Source organism: Lygodium microphyllum, chromosome 2 (assembly GCF_053477565.2).
Source record: "Lygodium microphyllum isolate KBCC chromosome 2, Lygodium_microphyllum_v1.1.10, whole genome shotgun sequence".
In the NCBI taxonomy this organism is placed as follows: domain Eukaryota; kingdom Viridiplantae; phylum Streptophyta; class Polypodiopsida; order Schizaeales; family Lygodiaceae; genus Lygodium; species Lygodium microphyllum.
In genome coordinates, this window is record NC_141136.1 from 86,187,135 (window position 1) to 86,201,104 (window position 13,970).

The following is a 13,970-nucleotide window of genomic DNA, read 5'->3' on the forward strand; positions in this document are numbered from 1 at the left end:
TAGGCACAACAAGGATCCACACATTAAGCCAATAGTCCTAGACATTTCTTCAGTTAATGCCCATATCCGTACACTTCATATGCTTTGTAGGATAATTGAAAAGCTTATTCATCTTTATATAGGATTTTCATGGTAGCTAAAGCCATTATCAGCTAGAACACATGCTATAACAAAGATTGAAAAAGTCTTATTTGCAATTGGTTTGCATAGTGGTAATGTTGTTATTGAGCCGGATCTTCAAAAGTATAAGGATGGCAATTGTGTCCCCAAAAAGTCATCTATTAGTGGAGTGAAGCCTAGAAGGTTCCTAGACTTTCATGGGAGACTTGGTAAGATAAATTCTAGTAATGGTGGCTCAACTATTAGATACAATGGAAGTGCCTATATAATATAGTTAAGGATTGTGCTGATAATGGACAAGCTCGGAATAGAAAAGCCAATGTTTAGGAAACACTAGACAAAGTATTCTTTTATTGTGATAAAATTGAGTGGAATGATGATGATCTCAAAGACTTCAAAAACCAATTGAGCCTTTTTAAAAAGGCAATGATAGAAGCTTGGGGTAATCAACACTTCACTCACTATATGATAATAAGTTTGCATATATATATATCTCCTTATTTTTTGACTCATATAGGGTTTTGTAATTGAATTTATTTATTTGTTAACTATGTAGCATATTTTATAAACCATGCTCCATATTTTAGCAAGAAATATGGATCTCTATCTATCTGGTCAACCCAAGGTATGGAAAAATCACATTATCAAGCAAGAACAAAATACTTTAGGCACACGAGACATGAAGGTGAAAGATACAAAGAAAATAGTTTATTAGAGGTCTTTCAATGGTTCTAATTTTTTTTTTGGCACAAATTCAATGACACAACCATATCATGTAATACATCATATTTGGCAAGGACTATGTCCATTATTACCCAAAGAATAAAATAGGGATATTTAAACTCTTGTGCAAAGCAAAGATATTTAGAATGGTTACAAACTAGATAAAGAGATGGAAAAAGATGGATACCCTTAACATCTTTTAGTCTAACTCTGTTGCAAAAGAGTCTTTAGTTTCAAGGAATTCATAAGGTCCTCTAAAGGAATCTTTTATTTCATCCCACTCGATAAAACCTCTACATTTCAGAAACTCTTGTTTCCTATAGCTTGGAAGGAGCTTCAAATTCATCGCATCTCCTACATGGGAGAGCAAATAAGAGCCAAGAACTCCAAATTATCTTGCCCTAGATCCATTGTATCTAGGCATGAAGCCAAAAACTCTTACAGTTTCTTCCTTCTTCACCAAAATTATCTTGTCTGAACCTCTATTGAAAGATTAGGATCCAATCACCTTAGAGATAGATTTCAAAGCCATTATTGGTAAGCTTGGAGATCCTGACAGCATGCTATAATAAATTGCAACTGTTTGATTATTTAAGCTTCCAATATAATGACCATGGCCTTGACTTTTGCCGAGCTTCAATGGCCTTGAGCCCTTGGCTCTTCCAAGAACATTGTCTGCTATTTCAATTTCTATCTGTGCAGTAAACCACAATAGGATAATATTTTAATATATAAATATTCAATAATATTTTTTTATAATGCATAACATACACTAATATAACTCACAATGGATATCTTAGAATTATATTTCATACCTTAGGGTTTTCATCCTCTTCAAGAAGACTATCATCATATAGATTTATTGAAATTTTTGGTTTCTCCTCCAATGGAGACTTTAGTTTCTCTTCATACCCCATGTTATCAATACCAAGTCTCTACTGAATTTATAAGAACTCTTCCTCTGTAGATATCCCCCTCTTTTCATATTCCATGATCTAATTAATATAAGAATGTAAGGCTACAGAGCTGTCTTGAAAATTCTCTTCCTCAACATCAAGAGTTGCTAGCAATTCCTCTTCATAATCTACAAAATTCTTATCATTTTGACCCCATGCTACAAGGATTGCCAACTAGTAATCTTCTCTAAGATAAAAAAGGTATTGAATATCATTCAGCAATACATATCTCTTTTTGTTGATGAGATAACTAGAAAATGTTGGGACACATTCAAGAGGACCTATTTCAATCTCTTCACTCAACTCTATCTTCTTTTCTTCAACTTTTGTAATGTTCTCACTTTTAAACAAAGCAACATCAAATCCCTGCACTAACTGGTTCTTAATATCCTCTTGAAACATTTTCCTCTTCTCTTCAACTTCTTTGTCTTTGCTTACAATATCCTCTATCTTCTTCTCTTGTATTGTATTTGAAGAAAAACTATCCATATATTGAAGATATACAATATCTTCTATCTTCTTCTCTTGTATTGAATTTGAAGAAAAACTATCCATATATTGAAGATATACAAGAAATCCTTCTGTACAAGAAGAAATTGATGCTGATTCTAATGAAAATGGCAAATTTATTTCCACTTCTTGAATTCCTCATCAATAAGGCTAAACCTTGTTTGCAAAGTTATTCTAGCAACATCAATAGCTTCCATTACATTGCTATAATGGAAAAATCCCTCGATATCTAGGCCTTCAACATGTTTATCATAAAACTCCCTAAAATCCTTTAGTTTATCTTCAAGATCCTTCAAGAACTCTTGCAAATCAAAGGGAACTTTGAGCATATCTCTGATTTAAACAAATCTAGATGAATTTTCAGCTGCATGAAGAAAGTCAAAGAGCTTTCCATCACAGGTATCCTCCAGATCCTCCTCCTCCATTCCCTCTAAAGAAAACTTCCTTTTAGTCATCTTGATTACTCACAAAACCAAATTCAGGAAAAAAAATTTAAAATTAGGGGCAAAATATACCAATCCACATTTGCTCATATCCAGAAGACTAAAGAAAGATTGCTTAAAAATCTTAGTCAAAATCTATAAGACACTGCTTTTCTATTTTGACAAATTTAATGTGTTTGTTATGTTAGAGATTTAGAAATCCAATATGAATGAAGTGAATTCACCCATTATGCAGCAAAGAAAGCATGAAATTCCGTGTTTCATCGATCAAAATTTTTTTTACATTCATGACTCATGAAACATGAAAACAATGATCCAAACTTTTTCACAGCTCATAAAATTGTGTTTCACACATCACTTTTAACAAAAAAACCTGACAATTTTGCTTTTATAAGATCTGAAATTTTTTTCCAAAACAATGCATCTAGAACATCAAAACCCCATCGTTTAACATGTATACAATACCAATATTGAAAGAAAAACTAAGTAAAATCCTTATAGAATTTCTAAGTTCCTGATGTATCTTTGTCCTCTTAAACCAACAAACACAAATGAGTGTTTAACAATGACACCTTATTTCATTCATCTTGCATGTCAAAATCCCTAAGATATCACAGTTGGTTAATTGATCAAAATACAATGTCTTATAAAAAGTGAGTTGACTACTTGAGTAGCTGAGAAGTCATGCAGTTTCGTGTTTCATCGATCAATTTTTTTTTGACATTGAAGGCTCATGAAACATGACAATAAACTTTCAAAACCCTTTGCAAATGTTAAAATCGTGTATCATACATCAGTGAATCATTTCGCAAAAAGGGTTACAAATTTAACCATCATCAATGCCTTGAAATTCAAGATTGCAGAGAAAAAATGTCAGAAAAAGTTTGATACACCTGAGATTTATAGTCCTTGCTATTGAGAATTTGGCTTACAATTCATACAAGATAAATTACTCGTCGAATACAAGACAAGATACGTGAAAGAAATATTAACATAAACCCATATATATGCCAACAATCATTGCACGTTTGTTCAAGAAGTACAGTGCACTAATTTGGAGGAGATGCACTTAAAATGAAAAAGAAAATGCTAAGAATTATATTTTATCTTTAAAAATTGGAGTCATAAAAGTGCTATCATGCCAAAAAAGTAAGTGACACATGGCACAACTTCCCAAGAAAAAACGGTCTGCCTATCACACGTGTGAAATTAACTACTCATTATAGCAGCCACACACATGTAAACCAACATCCTATTAAACCTGATTTTTGAACCGCAAAAGATTTTTTTTGAAGACAAAGCTTTTTCTATGCTCGATCACACCAACACAACACTAATTTGGTCACAGTGCAAAATTATTCTTCAATGCAAGGTGACTAAAGAAGGTTTCATCGCATATGCACCGAACCCTTAAAAATATAAGTTTTTTGACAAATATGAGCTAACTCTGAATCACTTGACAAATCTTGCCAAATGATCCCAAAAAAATCCCAACGTATGAAACACAATTAGTCATGGCTCTTCCCATGGATAAAAGTTATTTCGTGTTTCATACGTCGCTTGAAATGCAAGTTTTTTTCAAATAGAATCATGGATCAATAGAGCTTGATCACACCAAAGGATAATTTTTTTCCAATAATATTGATAAGAACTAGGTGGATAAGATTTAAGTATTCTTGATGTGAACATTCAGATAGATCTTCTTTCAAGGGTTGAACTCATTGAGAATAAGATGTGAGATTTGGAGAATGACAATTGTTCTATTATGAGACTTGTAAAACTTCATGACATTAATTATCTTTGATTAAATATATATACAAAAATAAGTGACGTGTGAAACACGAGAGGTTGTTTATTTCTCTTGTCCAGAAGGCCTCTTCGTGTTTCATATGCCTTGTGCCTACATTGTTTTATTGAAATTGGAGGTAGAATATGGGATTAGTGTTTATTTGCTATTGTGATTGTAGATAACATTATATTAGAGATTTGGATATTTGTCCTAATTTGGTTGTATTATTTGTTTTCTTGGATGTTTCAGATGGCTAGAACTAAGACCACTGCAAGGAAGCAGAAAGTTGATCCTAGAGGTATTGCTTCAAAGATCCATTATTCCTCTAAGCCTTCCAAACTTACAAGGAAATCAAAGCCAAGGAGAAGGTTCTCACAACATGTTAGATGTCTAAAGGAGAGTAGAAGTGCAATGAAGGCTCTAAATAATGCAATTCCAAAAGTGTCTTTTCATAGGCTTGTCAGAGAAATTTGTGACAAGCATAGTCTTGATAGTTTTAGATGGACTAGGACATCCCTCAACTATATTAAGAAGGCTAGAAAAGATTTTTTAATTGAATTTTTCCAAGATTCTTATATCTGTGTTGTCCATGCACATAGACGTACACTTATGGATATATACATGATAATTCTCACGAGATTGAGATACATGTTTTCAAAGGTCCTTGAGCTAGTCTCCCTTTCTGATGTGAAGGCTTTCAATATTTTAAATGTGCCTCCATATAGAAAGAATAAAAATGATCTAGGTCTTAAGGTTGAAAATGTCAAACATGAAAAGGACACAAGACAACATGAGAAAGAGGAAAAGGCCACATAAGAGCAAGCAAATAGATGGAGGGAGTATAAAAGAAATAAGAAAGAAGAAAAGGAAGTAGAACAACTCCCATATTTTGGCGATGAGTTATCTACCCTTCTTGAAAGGGCTAACCCTAAGGGCTTCAATATTTGTTGCTTTTTTGGTGATATTAATAAAAGATCTTATATGGTATTTTTGAACTCTGACTATGTTCAAATCCTCAAGCATAAAGTGAGAGAAGTAAATAAATCTATTATTCTTGCTAGGATGAGGTATAGTATACCAAATTTGTTTTTACTCACTATATTTTTCCAGCAAAATAGACTTTCATGTTGATACCTACTATCTCCATTCCTTTGCTAGGTATGTAATGCATGAGCTCCCCTTTGATATACAACAAAAGATTGAGGTTATTGATCCATCTATCTCATACTATATGAGGAGTGATCTTGATACAAGTGCATTTGACCATTGGTTCAATTCAATTGACTATGAAACTTTGGAGGTTCTTTTGTTTCCATAAAATGAAAAGCAAGCAATTTGATATTTTGTTAGATTTTATGATATCTTGTTTTGCTAGATTATTGAAATATTTTTGTTTTTAGTTGTTAGTGGAGCGCCTAATTGGAATAGATTGTGTGGAGAGGCAATGTTTCCTCATCAATTCTATAAAAGAAAGCCATGGAAATGCCTAGTTGTAAGTTATATAATCTAAGGTCTGTTTGATATTTTGAACTTTTTTTGCACGTACTCTAAATATTTTGAGCTTTCTTTTGTAATTACTCTAAATTTTATTGCCTTTTTTATAAAGATCTGTAAAAATGATTAATTGAAGTGCTAGAGAGAAAGCCTCCTATGCCTTCTAACTTACTTGCAACAATACAATATAGACAAGTTGTGGTAAGGTCTTGATTAATATGGTTGGAACATGCTAAGAAAATTTATTCTAAAAACTACCATAAGCAAGTTTCATAGTTTTAATTTATATTGTTGATTGTAGTGTCCTCATCAGGATGATAGTTACTATTGTGGATGGAGAGTAATTGTAAATGCCAGAAGATTAGTTCAGTTTATTTATCTCAATGATCATAAACTTATAAAGTTAATGTGAAACATACTAAACTTTAAGATAGATGTTTATTGCAAAATAGTCCATTGATGATAATAATATAGTCCATTGTAAAAAATAACAATGAACTAAAAAACTTTTCTTACAAATGTATGACAATCACATGATAATTTACAAAGGGATTGCTATACAAGTGAGCATGTTTTGTATATAAGAGCAAAGCTCATAAAGTATATAATGGTCAATTGTATACAATCGATAAGAATGGACAATAGTGGGACTTGGACATTGAAGGAGAAGAGGTGCATGTAACTACAGCAGGTGAAGCTATATCTTCAACACCCAAGGTAGCTAAAGCATCAAAGATAGGCAAAAGGACTCCTAGAAATTATGTCCCTTCTTTTAAGAAAAGTTCTCAAAAAAAGTAGCTTTACCTCACTAATTGTAAACCCTTGTGTATAAGTCATGGAGATGGCTAACAAAAATTTACCACAAAATTTTATTTACCACAAAATTTGTACATGTATTTTATATTGATAGTAAAGATATCTTTTCTTCAATATCCTTGCATTGTATATTCTTCTCTCTCTCCTTGTTGATATATGTAAAAATATATATATGTTACAAATATTTATTAATTAGAAAGTGAAATCAGATATACATCTAACTAGATATAATATGATATAAAAACTTATTTGTTTGTTATTAAGTTGAAACACAAATGAGTATGGTAGTTGAATATCTTCATTCTATAAATCCATCCTCACTTGATGTAGCATACATGACGATCTAACCTTTAGGATTACAACAATGTCCTCATTGTACCAAACATCGAGATCCACTATAGGATCTTTGCTAAAATTATCAAGATTTTGGTCTAAAGCAACTAGACTACCACCAACATAATGCCATCTACTATAATAAAAGATACGGATGAGATTTTGAGTAGAAATCATATATTTACGAGCTATAGAGTCTTGATCTATCTTACATATAATTTTTCCTTCTGTCCTAGTGTCCCATCCCTCATTAACAGATTATATAACATGATCATATGTTAGTCTATTCACTAAAAGCATGGCCTTTGATCTTCTTATCTCAACATTAGAAAAGAAGTCAAAAAACATATTAATAGGCATGAAGAAAGCAACTTTTCTTAGCCTACATGAGATACTAGGTTTTAATTCTCTCTGTATCTTAGAAAATAGTTTACATATATAGCCCTCACTAGTAGCTGCACTTGGCAAAGGCCACTCATAGATTGAAAAATCTGGCAAAGGAAGGGGGGATTGGAGCCCCAAAAGGAACACCAAGGAAATAGGGTTTCTACAAGGAAATCCATCTTGTATTATCAAATGATTTCAACAAAGAAAACAACACCAGGAATAAGAAATCTTCATGCAACTTCATAGAAACAAAATTTCCACAGCTTTATCTTTAACAAAATCTACCATTCTCTTCATATTCTTCATAGAATTAATTGATAGATATTGAAAACACAAAAGAATACTCCACTTTTAATGGAAAAAGATCACATATGATTCATCTTCAAAGTTTTCATATATTCCTCTCACAATCTCTCATATGTAGATATATTGTTTTGCATAGAATTTGCTATCTCTAACTCTCTCTCTCTCTCTCTCTCTCTCTCTCTCTCTCTCTCTCAATTAATAATACATCATCTCCTTACTACAATAATCAATAATCACTCATAATAATCCTTCTTTGGTCATGGATGCCCCTTCCAAAAGGTGTGTCTGATATGAAAGGTCACCAAAGCCACTACAGTGACTCTTCATAGCTCATCACTGTCACTTCACTTCAGTCTTCTTTTGAGTCTTCAACAACTGCTTCTTCCACTTCCTTGAGCTCTTTTGAACTTACATTCACCTCTTTCCAAGGCTAGAAAACTTTCCCAAAGTCACACATACATTCCACAAAATACTTACAAATGTATACACAACAAAATAGGAACAAGAACAGAGGCTCTATAAAAGCTTTACAGAGGGTTACAGAAGGTCAATAGAAAGCGTTAGAATAGCATAACTCATACTAAAACCATTCCAAACTATCAAAAACCATTAAATGACCTTTCAAAAAACCTCAACCTTCATCAATCATTACTCCATGCTTCATAGAGATGATAAACAAAACAAAATAGAAGCTAAACAGAAGCTATTAGAATCAATAAGAATCTCAATATAACCTATCAAAACATCACAGAGCCTCATATCTCTACTAAAAAACTTCATGAGCTTCCAAAACATAATCAAACTCATCCAAAACACTCTCAAACACTTCCAAAACAATCATTCATCATATAAAATCCTTCAAAAATCAACCATTCAGCCCTAAAAAATAACAAAATTCAACCAAAAAACTGAGTCATTTCAGCATTCAACATATCCCCACACTTAATAAGGAAGCATCCTTGGTGACCTAAGAAAAAAGAGAATAAAATTTATCAAAGAGCTCAACTTGATCTTCTTAACATCTTAAATAAACCACCCAACCATGATCCCAACTTATAACATGTATCTAATAAAGAATACAATGAAAGGAAAACCCTTTATCCATTAACATATCTTATAAACAACAACAAATCATGACAAATTTGTAAAGGATATAAAAGGTTATGTATCTTCACTTCTTGAGCTTTCCATCCACCATTACCATCACTACAAATCTCCAAAAATATAGCTCTTGAACAAATCCAATATTCAATTACCACAAACTCATCATATAGAAACAACACAAACACAAAACAACCATCTAAATGGCACCTCCAAAAGAGAGATATATCATTAGGAATCATGAAAGATACATCTAGAGGTATCATGATTCCTCTTGAAGGCTTGATGATTACAAAAACGATCCATGGATAAGGATTCATCCACAAAACTTTTTGGAGGATTCTGAAAAAATTGAAGATAGCACATCCTTTCTAGCAAAACAAGGTATCTGCTAGGCTGACAAAGGGTATGAAAATGCAATACATCCAATTGTTGGGAATCAATGTTCACAATGACATTCATACATAACTTTGGAATGGCCTTTGGATCATTATGTGAATGCCTATGCATATATGCTAGGTACTAAGCAAAGTGAGCCGTCAATCTCACTGAAGAATTTATAGATTGTGAATATTGATAAGCAAAATGGAGATAATTTTGATATGCTTGGTTAACAGCCATTCACTCCCCTGGAATTAATGGCCAATTAATCTGAGTTCAAGTAAGAGAATCAATTGAGCTCCATCCTCTTCTTCTTGGAATTTTCTTATCAAACCTTGCATATCCACTAACCAACTAAAGGGGCTAAGAAATAGAAGTGGTAGGAGATGGACGAGGAATGGGTAAAAGAGGATGAAGAGATGGGTAGGAAAAATCATAAAATGAGAAAAGAGCTAAAGAAAGATTAGCTGAGAATTTAGGAGAATCGGTTAAGAAAGGTGTTAATTGATAAGCATGAAAAGTGAAAGGAATATGTATGGATGGGGAAGAACAAGACAGAGAAGGGAAAAATACTCGATCTTCAATGAAAGAAAAATAAGTAAAGATTGGAATTTGAGGGGCACCCTGAGGTTGAAAAAGGAGAGGTAAAATGAACATTGAGTTGGATGTATAAAGGGAAAAATAAGTATCATATCGATGGGCCATTTGTAATAATAAGATAAGCTAGAAAGAAATGGACCTAAAGCAGATCGATGATGGTAAGCATCAAAGAAAGATGAATCAATTGGATGTTGTTTGTAAATATAGGCTAAAAGATCCACCCTTAGTTGATTAATGTTTTGCACATGATTAGAGGCTTTGTTCTGTCTTTTGTTAGAACTATAGAATCAATCATTGTATACCCTGAAGTGTTAGGGCAAGCAACCACTTTAGAAGAATAACATTGGAATATTTTATCTATCAACAACTCCAAATGTTTAACATACAAGGCAGCTTGTAAGACCGCATCCCCAACATACCAAGCTAGATCTTCATCATCTAGAATCAATAGATCGCCTCTCAAATACATATAAGACATCAGCATTGTATTTGAAGTCACAGAGTCTTCAAAGACCATTCTGACTACTTCAATCAATAAGTCATAAGACTAGTTTTCACTCTATCCATCCTTTGGAAGAGGTAGATCCATCGTTGAGAGCTTAATATAGAATGCCAACTTCTGTAGCCAATAGTGCACAAAAAATGAGTGATCTAGAGGAACATACTCCTGGAATGGCTCAAATGAAGACCATAATAAGTCCATCGTAGCATGAAGCCTTTCCACTTTAGCGTGGAATAAAGGGCATAATGTGGCTTGTCTTCGAAGAACTGCCAAGTCTGCAAAGGACAAAGAAGGAATTGGATGTATAGTATGACTTTGTGAAGAAGAACGTGACTGAATCAACTGATCGATAAGTTGTTGAATTTGGATGCTACTCTATTCTAGGGTGGTATTTGCTAGTTCAAGCTCCTCTTTCTGGGCAGCTATCAAATCTTGAAGCTCTTGAGATTCCTTCAACAATATATCCCTCTCATCAATCACACTAACCACTTAGGTTTTAGTGTCAGCCAACTGAGTGTGTAAACTAGAAAGTTCCATTTTCTAAGCATAAATGATTTTAGTCTGCTACGCCATCTAAGTACAAAGATTAGAAAATCGTTCGTGAGTAGAAGCTAGCTCATCATTTGCTTTTGTCAACTCTTCTCTGGTCTGTTGAACTTCGTCATAGCAAGAGGAATAAAGATGCTAGATACAGGAAGTAAACGAGAGCTCAATAGAACATTGGATGTCTTGAAATAATAAGGGAATTGCATCTCCAACTACCAAGCATTGTACAAAAGGGATGGAAATCTCCAAATTACCATCTCACAGTGTGGTCTGAAAAGATTCGGTATTGTGAGGAAAGCTGGTAGTTGACTGCTAGATTGAATAGGAATGGAGACTAGAGGAACTGGGGCTGATTCAACCACTCGTTTAAGGCGTTTCCTCTAAACTACCACAAGAGGGATCTATGTGTTCAATAGAAGGAAGAGCTTCTAATGGATCAACTATCAAGGTAGGAGCTTCCTTCGAAGAGGCGATATATGCCAACAAGAAGAGAGAAAGGTAGGAACCAAATGTAATATTAGTTACATTACCCCTTATGGCTTGATCCATCTTTGACAAAAGGTAGGAACTTCAATCAATAGTTATGCCTTTCAACACCATTCTGGAATCTGTAAACAACTCCTTTGAAAGGTAATTAGAGGGTGTCTTGGTAGGAATAAACTTGTCATGAAGAAATTGACATAGCTGCTTCCATACATGATTAGAAATCATGGAGACACTAATGCTAGAAGTAGTAAGAACCTTCTTGGGGTCTAATACATCTTGTATCTGCTTTTGCAACAACTTAAGGATATCCTCATTCGAGAATAATTGTCTAGCAGTAAGGGAAAGAGTCTCCCCAATAGGGTAAAGATAGAGCCTTGCCCAAACTTTTAGGCACCAGCTGGATAAATGTTCCTCTTACATGGCCAGACCTCTTATTATAAGAGGCTAGAAACTAATCAGTATCAGTATCCTTTGGATAAGTGGCAATGAGAGTGCTACGAACTTAGCTAAGCCCACTTTGTTGAAAAGATCTGACTCCTGCAATAAAGAATAGTCATGACACACCAATGGAATGTACTAAACTAGAGGAGGAGTATGAGGCGCCATTTAGATGGATTACACACACACCACACATAGACAATCACAACGAATGCCTGCAAAACAACAGGATAGGAATAAGATATCAATCGAAAGGAACAGACATAGACCCGACTAACTAGCCACCCCAAGTAATCCACATCCTAGAAAAAAATTGGCATGACCTCTACACATGTGCAATCGAAAGCGTCATGCGATACAATACAATCAGATACCTTGAATCCCCATAATCAGGTAGAAAAGAAAAATAACCAGACATACTGTATCCGTGACACGTCCATATAACCAAAACAAAAAGGAAAATCTCAAAGGAACTAATCATGTTGACATGACACTGAAAATAGTAACCACCATTAATGACAACAGACTCTATACAAGACTCTATTGTGACCCATCTCCACGAATCACATTTATTAAAAAGGGAATATGCAGTGTAGGAGAATTAAATATAATAAAGGGTTCATTTTAATAACATTATTAATAATGTGTGAGATTTTATTAGGTTATAAGCCTTTAAAAGAAAACCATTGTTCTATCTTATTCGTTAATTAAAAATTATTGAGTGTAAAACAGTTATTTTTATCATAACCTCGACTTTGGTCTCTAAATGCAAATTCATTGATTAAAAATTGAATGTGCTTTAGTATTTTTTATTTAGTATGTACACTTGTGATGACAGATTCATTTTTAAATAAACTTAGATATGTCTGTAGTGTACGAAGCATATGCCAAGTGAACGGTGGGTTTATTTATATTTAAAAAAATGTGTGCTTAGAGTGGATGCGCGTGAAAACGTGTGTGGATTAAAGTTTTTTAATAGTAATTAATTGTGATTTTTGGAAAACCAAAAATCAAAAAATAGAAAAGAAATACCTGGCAGGAGTGTGTATGTCAGCATAGTCAGAATGAACTATCAATAATGAAGATAATGCAACCACAATCTAATCCAATCATTAAAATCCAATCTGTTGAAAAAGTTTGCCAATAGTAATGAATTTGGATATAAATGGTGAACTAATATTTTTTCTTGTGTGGTTCATCAACAATATGAGTTAAAAGTGAAGCACAAAAGTCCAATAAATTTTCAAAATTTTTCCAAATTTTGTTTGCTATTTTTGGAATAGAAACGAATTTTACAAAGAATTTACATTTTAAAAAAAAATTAATTAATTGTTTTCAATTAATTTCGATCATGTCAACTTATTAAAGTAATCAAAAAATATAAAAATTATTTTTTGAATTATTTTTGGAATTTGTTTTACTTGGTTCCACCATTTTTAGGTAAATTTTCATGAAAGTAAGGATTTTTAATGATTTTCTAATTTGCTATGATCATTATCATCAAAGAAAAATTCTTTTTAAAAATAAATTTTAATAAATTATTTGAGTAAAATTTTAGAAATTTTCACAATATTTTTGGCATTTTTATGAATTTTTAGGTATTTATAAGGCTTATTGTATTTTAAATATTTTTCAACTTTGATTATTTGCTCATTGGGTTTTGGAATTTAATATTAAATTTTCAAGAATTGGTTGGAATTTTTTTTATTTTTAATGTCATTTTTAGTATTTTAATTATTTTTTAATTGATTTTTTTGCACATTTTACTAATTTTCTAATGAATTGTGTGGGTTTTTCTCATTTATGAAAATAAAATAATCAAAGTCGAGACAGCAAGGTACTCGGCAGCAATTGCATGTGAACGACAATATTGCATCACGAACAAAACAAGACACACATCATCACGCGTGAACAGGCGCTTGAACGGCACACGTATGCGACGACATATACAGAGGGTGTGAACAGTAGCAACCAACACGTAGAAAATTCAAGCGCACCAATACGCGATGATCCAACACATGAACCAGCACCAAAGATGG